A 13,707-nucleotide genomic window follows, 5' to 3' on the forward strand; every position below is an offset into this window, starting at 1 on the left:
GTTTGAACTAACCAGACTGCACACTCACATACATGGAGTGAGCGTTTTTTATAAGAGCCATTTTAGCTTTTTTCTTGCAGTGGACAGTCCGACTGTACCTTTTCCATTCCACCAACTAAGACCGACGCTCACAATTACATTTTTTACACTTAAATTGGAATACATTGTGTAAACCTGGCCTTCTGGTTGCCACCACGTACAGCTGGCTGTGACAGAATTGAATACACAGTTCTGTCGCTTGCTGCAATAGCCAGTCGGAGTTGTTCTGAATTAATGTTACAGTGTTTGACAAGGTATGTGCCACCATTGTAGAAGGTTAGGGACAGCTCTCTCCTCTATCGCTTTTAGATAGGCCTTGCACCACACGCCATCTAGGGTGAGGCACCTCCGATAGGATCAGGGTGTCCTTCCCCAGGTACAGTTTTTAGCCCTTTTCAGACTGTGTGATTATGTAAGATTATTTAATACACTGTAATTTTGAATAACCTCTCTCCTACTGAACCATTGTTTTGTGCTATCCCATTGTACCTGGTTAACGGTTAAGGACGATAACGGCTTGTCCGTCTCTCCTTGGCTTTCTTTATGAATTGACCCTGTTTGTTTATATATTGTGTTTTCTTTACAGTCATTATTTCTTGCATGCCAAGTTTGTTATTTTGCTTAGTCAGATAGCTGTACTTCATCTCCATGGAACTTTGCCTGACCTTCACCCCGCCGAGAGGAGCCCAGCTGATCCATCCAAGACACCAGCCAATCCTGTGAAGCCAGTCCCTACATCTATATACTGTATCTATAGCTTCCTCCAATCCTTATGCAACACTATGCACCTATAGGGAAACATCAGTAGTGACGTTTCAAGAACTTATAATGTACTGTTCTTGTAATGTTCGGCAGAGCACTCTCAGGCAGCAGAGTCATTTGCTCCATGTATTTTCTTATATAAAATGTTTACTCTCCTGGTCTCATTCCCTAGTGGGATGTGTATTTATTCTGTCTATTTGAACACATGCATGCTAAGGGAACTGCAGACCCTGCAGTTGCTTTCATGCCCATAACCATCTGCCCTCCCGCGCCCTGATCAGTGAAGGACCCACAAGAGCTGGCTGAAAGCGGGAAGGGGGAAAACACAGAGTTATACTGTAAGGCATCCTACAACAGGCACTTCTTGCAACAAAAAAAATTGACAAAGAGGATACATTTGAAAAGACAATTTGGACGCTATTGCCACCTATGTTGAGCTTTACACACACCAAGCAACCACACACATGCATGTTATTGTTCAAGATATAAATTAATGATTCATAAACCGGATTAAATGTACATAATTAATACTTCTAATACTTGTAATAGCTTTGAAAAACGAATTTACTAGCATTCCATTGTTCATGTACATTGTACAAACATTGTGGAACATACACCCCGCTACTAATCATTTATACCGGGAAGTCAACTGTTCAACGGGGTCCGCTTTTGGTGGAGAGGGCTCGTTTGCAATGTTTTGTGGCAATGTATGTGTCCTAGGAACAAAATCAGGATCGACCCCATGAGTATACATGGCCAACACAGTCAAAGTGAGATCTTTCACAAAATCAAATTCTATTTCCTGGTATATTGGCTTGGCAACCCATTTTTGCTTTGTTTTGCAAAGGCCATTGTGTAATGAAGCATTCCAAAGTTTCCTGCAGTTCTCGATTGTTCTCTGCCTAGATTCTCGTTATGCACTAATACGGTTAGTAATGTTCTAGATTGCATACAATCTATGCCGAAATGCAACTTTTTGGGTCTGTACTTTAGGCACATATTGTGGAACATCTCCAAATCTCCAGAATTACAGAATTCTGTGAGTCCTTTCAGGTTCTTGAAAGAGTTTTATCAAACACGATCTTCTCAAGAGCTTTGTGTGGAGGTGAAGATGGAACCAACCACTTCTTCTTGTGTTGCTGCTCCTCTGATAAAGGTCCACGTGCACATTCGTGAAAATGTTGGTTTTCTGTCCATGAGTGAATGTTGGAACAGTGGTGCATCAATGAGCGCCATTTTGCAAGTCGAATTTCCACAGACCCATCAAATGTTTTGGAGCTCCACCAAAGATGGTTGCTGAGAGATTGAGACCACTGTCAAATATTTTCTGAACCCTTTTTTTTTTTTACCAGCAGCTGTGATTTTTATATTGACTGATTTGGCACCGTGCAATACACCAAATTGATGGTGAATGTTTGGAAACTGCTCTAGCATGCCCCTGGCTATTGAAACATGTCTGTCAGTGGCTATGAGGTCTATTTGCATTCCCCTCGATTGAAGATGTTCGAGGGATTTTATGAAACCATGTTTTTCCATGGCCACTGAGGATTTACATTGGGACACCTGCACGACCTCCGAACTCCTAATTCTTTTTGTTTCCATGCCTTGAAAGTGGTATGTGCAGTACTTTGCTGAAAATCCAGAGCTGTCACACTGTCCGTCACCAGCTAGCCTGAACCGTTTGCCAGAGAATGTGCTTTCAATTGACATTTGTTCAAATTTCCAGGCTTGACTAATAGCAGGGAATGAGAATTATGTTTGATATTTGTAGTACTGCGTTTTAGCAAGGAACTGAAGTCCCACAAATTGACAGAAACTGGACAACTTACTAAAAGTCGAGCCACTGAAAAGTAAAACTGCTGAATGCAGTAGATTTCCAGCTGGCACTTTGCCCAGCATCGGTTCAGCGGACCATGAAAATGTATCATGGAGGTGGACACAAGTGGCTTGGATTTTCAGGTTAGTGCCTTGTAATACGCATGTCACATTCACCAATGACTCCCCACATATTTTTGCCCTCACTGGATGGACACATTTTAGCATCAGTATAATCTCTACCAGGCAGCTGTCGAATACAATGCATTTCTACTCCTTTGTTAGCCAATCGTCCTGCACGATTGTGGATTGACACTCAAATGTGGTGGACAAATCGGCTAAACTAGACAAACTGGAGTCGAGATCTTTGGCAAGTTACTCGGTCAATTGCATTGAAGCTTCAGTCTCTGTTAGTTCAGCTTGTGTTATTTGCACACGAATTGGAGAAAGTATCAATGTTGATTGTTTATTGGGTGGACCTTTTTTGTGGGTGTAGATTGTGTCAAGTGGTCAGTGAGGAATTCCAAAGCATCTTCATTATAATCAGTTTTATCTTGTCGAGTTCTCACATTGTAGCAATGGTCCAACAACACTTTGCTGGCTTTGATTCAATTTAGTTTCTGGCCATTGGACATAAGCATCTCAAGTCTGCTTATTGACTGGACCATGCTGCGGCTCAAATAGTAGTTGCTCCATGGTGAAATCTGTTTGGCAAGCAGCATCTTGGGTTCCATTTGTTGTCTGTGTCTTTATACTTCTTTTCCTTCTGTGCCTCTAGGAGATGGGTTGTAAAAACATGTTCAATGTAAATCACACATACAGTAGATAGCACTTTAAAAAAAAAAACATGTTATGAGGAAAACACCAGCCCAAAACACTTCCAGAAAATGAAATTGTTCGTTAGTTACCCTTGTTTTCTTGATTTTCTGTGAAACCGTGGACTTCTCTGTAACAACCGCACCATCAAGTTGGTCTACCACCTCCGATCCATGTGCCTCCTCTTCTAAATCCAAACCTAGTATACATTCCTTGAATAGAATAGTAATTTTAAAAAACATGCACTCGCAGTGTACGTCATTTAGTCAAAATACACACTTCGAATTTCACCTGTTTGATGGCAAGTGTACTCGATCAGAGATCACCGAGCAAAACATACTGATTGTAATGTTGCCCTCACATTTTGCAATGTATTCTGCATTAGGGAGGAAGTGTAACGTTAGGACTGAAATCATAAAAGTTTGAAACACTGCACGTTTATATGAATGTCACTGTCTAATAGTATTCGATGTAGGATTTGCTTTCTTTCATTCAAGGGAACTATCAGTACGCATACCTCATACTCTGGACCAGCTCCAAAAGGATGATAGTTGAAGTACCAGCATCCCCCTATAACACAGTACTTGTTTTAGTATGGATGAAAACAGCGAAATTAAACAGAGACAATGGTACATATAAAGAGTAACCCATAAATGACACATAGTGTAAACAACCGACAGGATACATAAACAATTTCATATTATTTTTAATTCCAAGCATAATACATTCTCGTAATTGAAAATTGAAATACAATTACCGGATAGGCGCTTGAAGTTGTTGTTGACTCCGGAAAAGAAATGATGCAGAATCTTGCTCCTTCATTTTCAGTGCATTGTCACGAAGTGATAAAAGGGAAAATTAGATTTGCATTAGATATGTGGGAAGATCCAACTGTCGATAATATGAACTTCTGCAAGTCTGTAGTGCTCACCATTGGTATACTGGACGTGTTGGTGGTTTTGTCACTTGCGAGGGTCTGTGCTTCCGTCATTATGCTCTCCTAAAAAAATGGACATGCCAAGCAACCGATTACGAAAAAATTATGCTAATTGTGAAGGGCACTATGGCATTGGTTTCCATGGTCATAATTACTTCATTTGAGGCTCCATAAACCAGGGACAGATGTGTAGTAAAATGTGGTAGAGTTAAAATGTAATACAATTTGGTAAATATGCAAACTTTAGTAAGACACATTTACACAGAGAGCACCAATCCGTTCATGGAGTTACCTGTTCAGTACCCCACCGCCTACAGCTAATTCATGAGGCAGCGTGTGCATCAACAGAGCTGGAATTCAATTTGGAAGCAATTTATGAAACTTTCTTGGACAACCCTTTTTTTTGCTCGTCGTACATATCCTGGCTAAAGTGCAGGCTGCAGATGCGGAATCGATTGGCCCTCAAGTCTTCAAAGACAGCTTGGGCTCTACTTTCAATCTCATCCACCGCAAAACCACAATGTCGAACCCAACTTCTTATTAAATGAATATCCTTCTGGAATGTATGTAGGATTGTGCCCTGACTTTTGACATGGCTCCAAGAACTGCAACCCAAAACCATACAAGCAGGCGTTCTTGAAAAGTTGATACGATCTGTATAAAAAAGTATAAACAATTACACATTTTTTTTACTGAATGCATGAGATTGATGGAATTATATCACAGTTTTCTATTCCACGTTTGTTTTGTCCAAAGAAACAAAACCTGTGTAGCATAGTTGAACACTACATACATACAGAATTGACAAATACAGAATTGATTGACATGGCGCTAATCCTAACGTGTTACTCATCCGTTGAATGTACTTTCATGCATCCAAAGGAAACATGCTTATAGACATGGTCCGAGAAAGATGCGATTCTATGAAAATTGACAATGATAAAATGTACTATATATCGAGATCAGAACACTTGAAACATTATTCAATGGTAAAGTCATTGAGATGAATGAACATTACACTACTGGGTACATTCGGTCAAAATAGATAGAAATTTTGAGATCAGAAAGAGATGAATATAGTGTAGTTAAAAGGTGACCTGCCCTTACCTTGACTAACAAACAATTAGATTCAGCAAGCAGGGGAGTTAGTAGCAAAAGTACAGGTAGCACGATCAAGATTTGCCTTCCAGTGCTCACAGATAGCACAATCAAGATTTGACTTCCAGTGCTCAGAGATGTTCTGCGGATAAATATCAAGGGGTTTATAAAGGATTGGAAAGTGGGTGTGTATGTGAATGTGTGACATGTTTCTGACGTGGTCTACTCCAGGGGAGCCTGGAGACATGACGTCTGGGGAGGCTGTGTGTACAATGGCCCTTGTGCGAAGAAACTCTGAAGTGTACATGGTGTTTGGCACCTTGGCCGTTCCCACCCTGCCAGCCCCCTTGGGAGGGCAGGGCCACAGGTGCGAACTGCCATTGATAGTGGAGGGGGGGTGGATGGGCAAGAGGCGTGCAGACAAGGCCCGGAACACTGCTGAAGGGAGACACACTTATGTGGATTGCAGGAGTGTGGCCTGCTTCAGAGGAGCCCGGAGACAGGGTCGGGGGAGGCCGCGTGTACAATGGCCCCTGTGCCGAAGATACCTTTGAAGTGTGCATGGTGTTTGACACCTTGGCAGTTCCCACATTGCAGCCCCCATGGGAGGGCAGGGCCACAGGTGCGAACTGCCATTGATAGTGGAGTGGGGATGGATGGGCAAGAGGTGTGCAGACAAGGCCCGGAACACTGCTGAAGGGAGACACACTTATGTGGATTGCAGGGGCGCAGTCTGCAAGAGGGGAGCCTGGAGACACTGGGTTTGGCACCTTGGCCGTTTATAATGGAGGGAAGATGGTTGTTGCAGAGGAGGTGGGCGTAAAAGGGCACCAACCATTGTTGCATGACTCATAGGAAAGTCCCTGATTCACTGAAAAATTGAAACAACTATTTGTAAAAGATAATTTGTATTTAATTTTGTTGCTGATGTTGATGGCACAAATGTACTGCACATTGTATACTTTGGGTTGCAGCACAGTGTGCGAAAATCCCCTGTACTGTCCAGTATCACTGGGGAATTTGGCGCAAATGGCTCCAACGACACAGGCGGGTATTACTCATCAAACACGGTATCCAAGCCTCCCATGAAGCCACCATGTAAATGAACGATAGGCCACCAGCCTGTAGCACCTGTGGAAGAGAAACATACATACTGTCTTTAAATGAACCTGATAACTGTACACGCCTTAGTTGCAAATGCTTCCTGTATCCTATGGCATAGTTACCTGCACAAATGTTACATCATGGATCAATCAACTTGGGCTTTAAAGTGTAAACACAATACAAAGTGAACACCCATGCAATCCATAACGTATGGGGGACAGAGAAATATTGTTTCTTATTTGAAATTGAAAGACACATATGATGACCACTATGATTTCCCCAAAGCGTGAGAGATGTTTTGAATTGCCAGACTACATTCATTTGGCAGTGGTAAATGAAAGTTACAACAATATAGGAGACAAACAAGAAATGTTAGTGGCCTCAGTGGTCAAAGTGACATCAAATCTAGAGTATACTTACTCGTTACTTGGACTGCGAGAGCGGACTGTTTGCGAACTTCGTGCAAAAGCACCATCATAATCCTCAACACAGACCTTGTGAGGCAGGCTGCCCTGAAGTCATGCAACTCGGTAACACTTAGCAGCAGTGTCTCTTCTTCCGATATGTAGGCAAAGCATCCAGAGTTTTCTCTGCAGCAGCAGTTCTCCTCCTCGGTTAGCATGACTGCAGGTACGCCAGGTGGAAACGTCTTCCATGCGACTAGGCTCTGGCTCAGAATCCATTGATTCGTCTTCCCAACAGTCGTCCGATGCCCCATCATTTCCGCATCTTTCTCGATCAACTAATTACGCCTCAGAATACTCCGGCTCGTACTGGAAGGGCTGTATTGTTGCCATTATACGACAAAATTAAAACCGATAGTAATGGTAGTACAAGTATCTGTTCGCACGGGCTCCGATCAATGAAGATAGCGGAACGGAGCAGAAACGAGTCAAAGGCTATACAAAAAAAAAAAAAAAACAGAAACGATTGAAAAAGAAACTCTGATGTTGTTTTTTTGAGCAGAGGTCTGTTTATTCTTATTGAGGAAAGAGGCGTCCTGCCATTTCCACAGAGACACGTCATTGGCTGGGGCACAGAGAACATTGACACGAGATGTGCATTTGCGTTGTGAAATGGCCCGTATGCGTCTAGTGATGTCAGCTTCAGTGGCGGGGGATATGATTTAGTGCTGCAAGGGCAGTCGAATTTAGGGCTACGGGGCAACGGATAAGATAGCACAAGATGGCTGTGCCCAGCTTGTTGATTTCGCAGGTGTGAAAGTGAGGAAAACTAAGGTATGGTGCATAGGAAACTTTTTTACGATCAATCATTTTGCATGAAACCACATGCCCGAACACTCGGGACAATACAATTTTTGAGCGCACTATTCCTTTATCTTATTCCCACATGAAGCACTAGAGTGAGAATTCAAGACTTGTAACATTGATTGCCTATCGGAAATATACATTTGATGTTCATACAGTATTCGCCGGCTGTTACATTTCTCTTTTTTTCTGCGTTTCTCTGCTTGGAATTTAGTCCAGTCTTCCTTTAGCTATTTATACAATTTTCTTATTTCTATTTTCACCGCTTTCTTTTTTCTGATACTAAGTTGGTATATGTATGTTAGAACACTGGGTTCTTATGTACTAGCCCTTTCCTTGGCAACCACTCCAGAAGTTCTTCTATTGTTTGTTTTACATTTGCAGGTTCTAGGCAAAAAACCTTTTCACCTTAAGGAAGGTCAAACAATGTTTTGGATAGTAGATTGGAAAATGTTACGATGATCTTTGCATGCCGGGTTATCCTATTCCTTTTAAGTGAAGGTACTACCCAGGCTAAGCAGTTCACTCCTCCAAATGCCGATGCAGGAAGCTGCACACAGTGGTGGTAAATCAGGTGGGGCCACTGTGTATTCCTACAAATGTTTTAAAAGGGGAAACATAAGCACACATTTATGGTTAAGCCTGTGTCATCTGAATACTCAACATTACAGTGAAATGTCAGTAGACACCTAGGGTTTCTCAAAATGAACAAACCTTACTGTGTAAGGATCACTTACAAAAGTGAAATGATCTTGTGTACGGTACGTGTAGGTTGAGAGAGACTTAGCCCAGCTATTCCAAGTTCCCGACAGGGCACCAAAGTGAAACGCTCCCTTAGCTATGACAGGAGACATAGTAAATGGTGTGATGGCAAACAGGTGATCTTGACTACAACCGTGCAAGGTAGTTGAATGAAGATAATTAGGGAATGCAGACTTCAGTCACTTAGAAGGTCTGACAAAGGAGGTTTCAAGGAAATGGTTAATGCAGGCATGAGCAAGCTCTGTGGAATCAGGAAGGAGAAGGTTGCCTGCTAAGAAGAACTGATCCAGCAGTGAAGCAGAGTAATAAAAACTGAAAACTGAGCTCACTGTCGCACGCTTCAAAATGTTACTATGTATCTCTTTCATCTTTCTGGTGGATTTTGCATTATAAACTCCACTTCAGTAGCATGTGAGTACTTGATGGGTTAGGTCTCCGTCAATTCTTTAACAACTGGGAGACCACAGGGTAAGCTAGACAAAGGGTCATCCCTGCAATTTCTAACCCCCCAAACAGCAAGCCCCAATGTGTCACACTATAGAGGGAATAGTGTTAAGAAAGAAATCTTTATTCAATCACTTCCTAAAAGGTTCACATTTTTTGCATTGTGACACATTGGGTCTTGCTGTTTAGAGTGTCAGGTCTCTCTCTGTCACACAACTCTCGATTTTGCCATCTGACTATGCCTCGGTCAGGTGAATCAGAAAAGGAGGCATCTTTCCCATGCACATGCTGACCTTCCGATCATCTAAGCTTCACAGTTCCTGCATTTGGGGATTCCATGTCTCTCGCCAAGCACTGCCGGATTTTGATGCATTAACCCTTGCCAGTGCACTGAAGAATGTACACACAATTGGTCACTGGCTGGAAGGAAAGACATCTGATGTTGAAAACGGGTTACGTTTGTCTTGTCTTGGTGCCCTTGATCTACCAGCATCTGCTGCCTCTGAATCTGTCTCGAGTCATCCGTCGATCCCTTGGTCATGGAGTTATTGGGGAGGACGGAGCAGCGATCACTGACAGAACCCCTATTTGAGCAATAAACCCCAAAAGCAGGGGTTGCTGCTTGGTATGGGCCCGGGATCCAAGTTACATATCCAAGCACAGCGAGGGCCTTAAAGAGGTCCCCGACATAGATACCAGGTGATAAAGCGTCAATGCAGTACTGGACTTGTGGGCATGTCCCCATCCTCTTTATTGGTTCCGAAGGAATCTATTGCTACCTTCCAATCTCAACATTGTCTAATTCATCAGAACATTAAGGACATACGAAACAAAAAGGAACAGTCTTATTTACCCCAATCCCTGTGAAGCAAAGGCTGGAGAAAAGGTGAAAAACAAAAGAAACAAGTGTGGGAGAGGGAGCTGTGTAGGCACAAAGGGGTGCATTCCTGGTGGAACCCTCTCATACAGAAAAAATATGAAAATGTTGCCAAAATAGAAATTCCATTTCTGCTCATTTTCAAGGGAGTTGTGAAAAAGGGTCATTCACAATTCTGATATAGAATCAATATTGCCTGTTGTTCTTTAAAGGGTTTCCAGGGGGCTCATTAGCAGTTGGGCTGAATAGCGGTCAGTGATGTACAACAACGGAAAAGTTTTCCGGGTCGCCCTACTGCCACCTTCTAACCTAACTAGGCAATGGAAGCTCAGGGATTGGCTCAAAAAGGGTGTGGTTATATGCGGATTAGTCACAGAGGAGCACAGCAGCCACTTAAGCGCGCCCCAGTCTCCACAACAGCCTGACATCAACCTCAGGGCTGTGTCCTCAGCAAGAACCCTTCATACCAAACAACCTCCCCAACCCGAAAGTCTCTTCAGGGTCGTCTCTCTACCGTAGAATTGGCCATTTGGGGACTGAGGGGCCTTTTCTTTTTTTATTGTGAATTTCTTCGTTTTTTACCAATTTCATTTTACATAGACGTACACTTAATAGACAACCAATCCACACATAATGCCTCATTCATTAGTCTTTGTCAGCCGCTCTATTTTAGCAAAATCTTATCAAGATTTTGAATTACCGCACATGCTAGCATGACATTTTCGCCAGACAAAATTAACATCCACCATGTTCCCAAGTCATCGATTTTTGGTGCATGTCTTGCCAAGTTTGCGCTTCGCTGTGATGTTAGCTCTAGACATTCGATCACCAAATGTTTGACTGATTCAGGAGCTTGTGCACAGAATCGGCAGAGATTATTCTGGACCATGAGGGGCCTTTCAGTGCTCTTCTTTTGGGGAAGAGGGTTCACTGACGTGGTACGACATGTTTCCATCGCCAGGTTTTTTTTCAATGAGTATTTTGCTGAAAATGTTTCAATGAGAAAACTCAGCGAAAAATATAGGTGGGTGGGTAAGGGAATATAATGGATAGGTATAGGTATTAAATAATAGGGGAGGGTGGTTTGGTTCAGCTACAAACCAATGAAAAAAACCTGGGAAGAAAGAACAGAGAACCACTGGTGCTGTTCGCTGAACAAATCCCTGCCCGTTCCCTGGTGCCATAGGGTGCCTTTAGTGTGACATAAAGCGAAAAAGCATGCCAAGGCCTTATTTGGTACAGTCATGTTACCAATGCAGCCCCTCAGCACAGGATCCTAAATTGTGCAGACAATGTACACTCAGACCATATATTATCAGAGTATCTCAGTACCCCCCAGCCCCTCCTCTTTCTGAGTACCAGACTTGCAACACAACCTAGAATATGTCCACAGAGCCATATGACATTTGGTGAGGAAGCTGGTTGGGGTGTGCATGGTCCAGTGGTTGTGAGCATCTTTATGTATCCTTTGTAAGTAATTGGATGACTTACCTGACTGGAAGAAAACGACTTACTTACGAGCCCGATACTTCATCACAGAAACCAGACAACATCATTTGGTGACCATGTGGTCTGTGGAAGGATCTAAGTGGCAGAGAGCTGTGGTGAGGGGAGCAGCGAGTGTTTACACAACCACTGCCACCCCCTCCCACCAAGGTGGAACCATCCACACCTCCAACAAGTAAGGAGGGGAGTGCAAGCTCAGAAGCCCAGCTGCATGGTTATCGCCGGGATCCCCAAAAAGTAAGGCGTGGAGCGCTAGCTGGGTAGGGCCAGCTGAGAAGGCAAGCTACACTGTCAGTGTCAGTGAGGAGGACCACACTAGTAAGATGCTTGGACAATCGCTGTGGATGCCAGAAGACCTACACCATAATGGTGAGGGTGATAGGGTGCTGCAGCAGTTGGCTTGGCATTCAATGGAGTTCTGCTCTGGGTGAGTGTTTGCAATGAAATTGTGATGTTAAGCCAGAGGGCTGGACCAAAAGATGATGTCACCATGCACCTGCATGCAATGTGCCATGCAGCAGAAATTGGTGATCGAAGATGTAAGCAAACCGCGTTTGCTGGAGTCAGTGAGGGAGGAGAGGGTGAGTCGTCGAAGGGATGATTAATGAACGAGTGCCCAGGATCAACAGACAAGTTTGGTGCGCAACAGGTTTGCTCAACTGAGGACGTTTTGGCAGGTGAGCCAGAACAGCAGCCTGTGTGGTTATCATGTTCCAAGCAGAGTTTTCGGCAATTGGCATATAAAGCAGTAACCAAGAAACTCCCATCCATCTTCCTCACAAACTATCAACATCCCACACTTACATTCCATACAAGCACCCAAGCATCCTGACAAGCAGATTACCCCAGGCTGAGGATGGGCATGTCATAGTCGTCAACGTTTCAAAATCGAAACCATTAGTTTTTTGCTGTCTGCAGCACTGGTATTACCCAAATTGACCTTTTACAATTGATCTTTTGCACAATTGACCTAATTATAGTGGTCATAATTGACCTTCTGCACAATTGACCTTCATATTATTTTATATATGTATTGGGTTGGTTTTGGATTATAAATAATATAAGGGTATTGGGTGGGGGATTTGCGGGGGGTTTCCCCCGCATATATGTCCTAATTGACCTAAATTAGGTCAATTCTCCCGAGGTCAATTGTGAAAAGGTCAATTAGTATACAATCACAGCACCCATCCTAAGATTGCCCTTAGGTATTTACAACTCTGCCAGTGCCCCATCATGGTGCAAGAAAGAGTGCATATTGTGTTTGTGTGTATATACCCTCCAAACTATTTATTTAGTGATCGGTGCTTAGTAATAACATGTTCATCTCCATCTGGGAGACTATTAATATTGAGTGTTGCTCATAATGAATATTAGCCAGTGCCACATTTCTACAGAATTGTGAATATTGGCTTGTGTCACTTGTAGACAGGATTGTGAATATTAGCTTGTGTCACATGTACATGATCGTGTAATTATGAATATTAGCCTGCAACACATCTAGACAGAATTCGTGAAAATGAGCCTGTGCCAAATCTAGACAGGATTTGTGAATCTTAGCATGTGCCAGATTTAGAGAGAATTGTGGAGATATTAATACACCACATCTAGAAAGGATTTGAAAATTAGCATGCATCACATCTATATAGCGATGCCACTAACCAACCCATTAAAAATCTCACCCTTCTACAAACACCTCTCAAACTCTGACCAAGCACACCCGACCACACCAACTTCACTACACTGCAGCAACAAAAACAAAAAAAAAACAAAAATCACACATAGCCTTGCACACCAGAACACAACGGCTACCAAATGAACACCACATCCCCTTTCCTTTTTAGATCTGCCAGAGGACCACTCCGGTGGTGATAGTGCGCGGTACAAATCTCCTTTAACATTAACATAAAAAACAACGCACACACATTTGTTCTGTTTAGTTATTAGATCATCATCTATTTTATGTACAAACAGGACTTATGTAGTTGAAAGTAGAACTTCTGCAGATAAAGCACAGTGAGACTAAACAAATTGCCCAGGATCACACATTTTAGTTAAGTGGGATTTAAATCCAGTCCAGAATTCTGATACTAAGAGAGACTGGTGAAGTGAAGGAAGAATAACTGACTTAGAACTACCACGGCACATAACTCAGGAATGAATATACCTCTAATCACTTTGGTATCACAAGTTCGAATCCTGTGGGGGCATGAGTGGTGCAATCACAAGCTTTTAGGGTGACTGTTTTCCCTTGGCAACAGGAAGGGGGCTTGGCTCTGCAA

Source organism: Ambystoma mexicanum, chromosome 3p (assembly GCF_040938575.1).
Source record: "Ambystoma mexicanum isolate Mex_15411 chromosome 3p, UKY_AmexF1_1, whole genome shotgun sequence".
In the NCBI taxonomy this organism is placed as follows: Eukaryota; Metazoa; Chordata; class Amphibia; order Caudata; family Ambystomatidae; genus Ambystoma; species Ambystoma mexicanum.